This window comes from Mytilus galloprovincialis, chromosome 9 (genome assembly GCF_965363235.1).
Source record: "Mytilus galloprovincialis chromosome 9, xbMytGall1.hap1.1, whole genome shotgun sequence".
NCBI classification, from domain to species: domain Eukaryota; kingdom Metazoa; phylum Mollusca; class Bivalvia; order Mytilida; family Mytilidae; genus Mytilus; species Mytilus galloprovincialis.
Genome location: NC_134846.1, coordinates 56,159,416 through 56,164,455, shown reverse-complemented (window position 1 = coordinate 56,164,455; position 5,040 = coordinate 56,159,416). Strand labels below are relative to the sequence as shown.

At 32.2% G+C, this 5,040-nt stretch overlaps 1 long non-coding RNA gene across 1 annotated transcript; it reads left to right on the top strand.

Annotated features, from left to right (window-relative positions):
- The first annotated feature begins 250 nt into the window (after window positions 1-250).
- LOC143045371 (uncharacterized) lies at window positions 251-3,456 on the top strand. The gene is made up of 3 exons (XR_012968938.1): window positions 251-409; window positions 1,733-1,847; window positions 3,224-3,456. It is a non-coding gene; the product is annotated as an uncharacterized LOC143045371 (long non-coding RNA).
- The last annotated feature ends 1,584 nt before the right edge of the window (window positions 3,457-5,040 follow it).

Sequence of the window (5,040 nt, the reverse complement as noted above, 5' to 3'; positions counted from 1 at the left end):
TGGAGCAGGATCTCCTAACCTTACTGGAGCACCTGAGATCATCCTTAGTTTTTGGTTGGGTTCGTGTTGCCTAGTCTTTAGTTTTTTATGTTGTGTCGTGTGTACTATTTTTTATCGGTATGGTTTTTTTTTGTTAACCATGTCGTTGTATGTTTATTTTCGATCTATTAGTTTGCCTGTCCATCTGGTATCTATCGCCCCTCTTTTATCGAAATCTTAAATATTCGAATCCGTCATAATGTACACAGCAGTACATCTTATCTTTAAACGCGAACATAAGAGAGATAGTCATTTCGTAATTGTGGCACAGTAATATTCTATCGTCAGTTCTAACACTGATCAAATTACCATGTGGAAAGAAATATGTGTGGTATTAGTTGTTTCTGTTTCAATCGTTTCTTCACTAAAGGTATAGATAATATTAACTTCAGAAATATTGAAGTTCATTTTAAACAAGAATTACAAAAATTGTTAGTTTCAATGATTCAAATGCAAGTCGTTTAACAAATATTTTTCCGTAAATATACAGGTATATATACGAAGATTTATTATTTTTGAATAATTTTGAAGTTCAGTATATTTGTTTTCCTTTTTATTAGGCGGTATTAACTTAACAGTGAAAAATTTAATTCGTGGGTAATAAATGTTTGTCAGTTCTCCATGGAATTATGGCTGACAAACCAGTTATAATATCCTTAAACAAGTATTTGTTTAGTGCAGTAAATTCATATTCTTTATAAAAAAAAAATCGCTTTGGCAATGCTCTTGTCAACGAATAGTTGAGCAATTCTTTGCTAGGAACAGCTGTATATAAATAAAGGCAACAGTAGTATACCGCTGTTCAAAACTCATAAATCCAGGGACAAAAAAACAAAATCGGGGTAACAAACTAAAACTGAGGGAAACGCATTAAATATAAGAGGAGAACAACGACATAACACTTAAATGTAACACATATAGACAAAATCCCACGAGAGATACAGTCAAGTTTTGGATGTTTCCTGAATATTCGTATCTTTATAGTAATCTCGGTTCCAGCTTCCGAGCTTGTGATCTATTATAGACATTTACAAGCTGTCGTTCAGTATAAGTGTTAAATAGAAAACCTATGCTAGGCAATTAGCAGGACGAGACGGGTGGTGTTATATTCTAAAACTCACTTTGGCATAAAACAAACTGATGAAAGATAACCGGCTTTTAATTTTGAACGCCATACTCGCGTTCTTTCACATAAGACTCGCAGTGGCGCTTAAATTATAAAAACAAATGTGGCACAATAAAAATGCAAAACAGAATATTCTGAAATTGTACTCAATACGGTATTGCAACTAATACATGGGGGCAAAAACACTTTAGTGTTTCGATTAAAACAATAATTTCTATACTGTAAATTTACAGAAAATGAACATAATCAGTTATAGAATCACCAGCCAATTAGTTAGCTCATATATGTTGACAGCTAGTAAATCAGTTTATGGGTTACAAAATGTGTTCTCGAAACACAAAATCCAGTTGTTTTTTTGGTTTTTTTTTTTGTTTAAATCTTAGCCTGTTGTACATCAGACGTGGGATTTGACTACATACGATTCATCTGTGGATTTCAAATTCAAACATTCGAAAGGATGAATCAAAAACGAAATTGTCGAATATTTGCCGAAGTGTATACCATTTGCCAAAGTTTTAAGCTTATAAGATAATATTTAGGAAAAGGCTCAACCGTTTAATGTTTCAGGTTCAATGTAGACAAGATACGGAATGTGGTTCAGACGAGTGTTGCTATTATCATGAAGGCCCAATGCTTGTTAGCAAGAAACGATCTATTTTACCTGTCTCTGGTATGATTCAAGGTCAGTACGCCTTTATAAAAAAATAATATTTAAAAAACCACACTAGATGTCTAATATTTCGACTGCAGCCTGAGTGTATGTAGAAAACAAATGTAAGTCCCTACTTGCCCCTTGTGTATTTTAAGAAGAGTTTGATTATCAATAACAGTTGTTTGGTTTTCCCATATGATGACCTTAAAATTATGATAAGGATATAGTATATATATATTTCCAAACGGATATGGCATGGTTCCTTGATAAATTTCGTTTCTACAGCTGGTTTGTTCGTGCCTTTTCCAGGATTTTGGTGAAAATTTATTCTCGCAGCTATGAAATGAGAGGTTAAAACGGACTAACTGTATCTGCCAATAACAAAAATTAATACACAACGGTTTCAGTAACTTCTTTTAGTATGCAAACCGATGTATCTTTTTTCTAATTTGGTGTTTTCAGAAGCTTGTCTAATTTCGAAGAACACACTGTTTTCTTGACTTAAATAACCAAAGATGCATATATCAAAAATAAATCAAATTCAAAAGATAACTAACATAGAGCCGGATAATATCAAATGGAAATTCAAACTTATATGTTTAAGACAAGCTGACAACTACTATCTATTTTCACAAAATAGATATTTACATAGAAGCATAATTCTGTTAAAATAGCCTATTTACATTCAAACGCACATTTTCTGTATCTTATATCCAATTTCTGTGCCAATGTATGCCTAAAATCCTTCGCCTAAAGTATCTGTTTACAGTATCCACGAGTGTGCTCTTAAACGTAAACATGTGAATGATTTGTATTGAGTTCAATATATAAATAAGGAGATGTAAAATAATTGCCATTGAGACAACTAAAGATAAGAAACCAATGTAAACAACTTCGGGTCACTGTACGGCCTTCAACGATAAGACAAACACATAATAGGATGGGCAATAAAATAGTCCCAGTCATGACACAATATCAATTAATTCAAATGAAAAACTAATGACTTGTTTTTTTAACAAAACAATTAACAAAAACATTGGAAGATAGCAACTAATGACGATTCCCTACTTACAGGCTTTTGACTTGGGACAGATACACAAAGAACGTAGGGGGATTGAACATGTGTGTAAGTGCTTGATAATCTTTAACATATGATTTTGGCTTCATAGTACAACATTCGAATAATAGAACAATCTGTCAAAAGAAATGCACTAACATAAGACAGAAGAAACAAACTACTGAATACAAAATTTCCTTTGATAAAATATGGTTGATTATGATGTATTGTACTTTTTAATGTATTTTAGGTGGGTGTAGTGAAAAGTGCAATACTGAAGGTCAATCAAAGTTTCATTTGATAAAAGAAGATTAATCATAATGTGTATTGTATTTTTTATGTATTTTAGGTGGGTGGTGTGAAAAGTACAAAACTGAAGGTCAATCTTGCAGTGGTATTGCTAAGATGAATGGTCATTGTGAGTGTGGACCTGGCCTGACTTGTACTGTTACTGTCAGCACACATTCAAAAATTCAAAAACGAAGGGAATTGCCTGCTACGTGCCTTCGAAGTCAAACATAAGATTAAAACCCAGCTATAGCTATACATTGTCAGGTTAATCCTATAAAATAAAATGTCATATGCCTTGTTCAGAGTTAAATATTATTTCATAGCTAAGCTACTATAAATAGGTGAAAGTACACTAACAAATTGTGTTCATACTATCAGTACATACCATTTAGTACTATGTTTCCCTAGTGACAATACTACTTACTTTTTTTTTAAATATTTAACACTGGCAGGTCATATAAATGTGTTTGTTCCATTGCGTCAGTAATTCCTTCCCTCAACCTGATTTCAACTAGTACGTCATTGTCGTCGTAGCAAATCTGTTTGCACAATATGTGCATGAACTTTTGTTACTTTACAAATATATGTTGACATAATGCAATTGTTTTACTGATTGATTACAGTTGCTTTTACTTTACTAAAACTAAAACTGTACTAAAGTTAATTTTGTGTGATTAGTTATCAAAGGTACCAGGCTTATAATTTGATACGTCAGACGCGCGTTTCGTCTACATAAGACTCATCAGTGTAAACTTGAGTTTAATAAATTATATATTACTACCACAGATAAAACGTCATTATGAATAAGAAAATGCAGTATAAGTACCAATGAGACAACTCTCCATCTAAGTAACAATGTGTAAAATGTAACAATTATAGTTATGGTGACGGGGGGGAAACAAAACAGTCTAATCTATATAAAAAAGATAGAAACACGAAATATCTATGAACCACACCAATAAATTACAACCACTGAACAACATGCTCCTGACAGGTGCATAAAATGCTGCGAGTTAAAACGTTTTAGCAGGCGCCAACCTTCACCCGTAGCTGAGCAGTAGTGTTAGGTTAGGTGGGCCGTATTATAGGCGAACGTCCTTCAATAAAAAAAATCAAACGTTTATTATAAGCGTATAGCATATCGTTTGCGTAAATTTATCATATTCATTAAACAGAGATAAACTGTCTGTGGCCTAAACAGGAATAGATAGAAACGCATGAAAGTCGGTTGTTGTTGAAACCACGATAGTAATACATTTCAAATAGTTCTTTTTAAAAATATATAAAACATTCAGAAAAATTTTTACATCTTACAAATTGAGCTAATACACATCCATACTACTATGGACAAGTCAAGAGATGTTCTTGGCGGATTCTCATTTTTTTATTTCTAATTTTGGTTTGTCATGGTATCAAGTAGACCTAGTTGAATCCGTAAATAGTAATTTTCTATCCAATTGTTCTCTGCATACACAAAGTTAATAGTTCGGAAAACAAAAACATACAAATAATTGAAAGCAGGAAAATACATCAATCAGAATATTGAAAATCAAAATAAGGAACAAGAAGTATTTACAATAAAAGGAGCACAGTATGTCAGTACCAAAATACTATTCCCTTGATTTTCTATCATATTGTGTTCAGAATCAGGTTCAGAATAGTCATTTTCCATTTGTTTGATGAGTTTGGGCTTTTGATTTTACCATATGAAAAGGAACTTTCCGATTTGAATTTTTCTTTGAAATCATTTCTTCGTTATTCTGATTTTTTAATGTACTTTTTTTTAAGTGTAAACAATGTATTACTTGTTTTCTCATACACCTTTCTATGTTTTTTTTATGTTTTATTTATTAATCATTAAGTGACCGGGGAGGG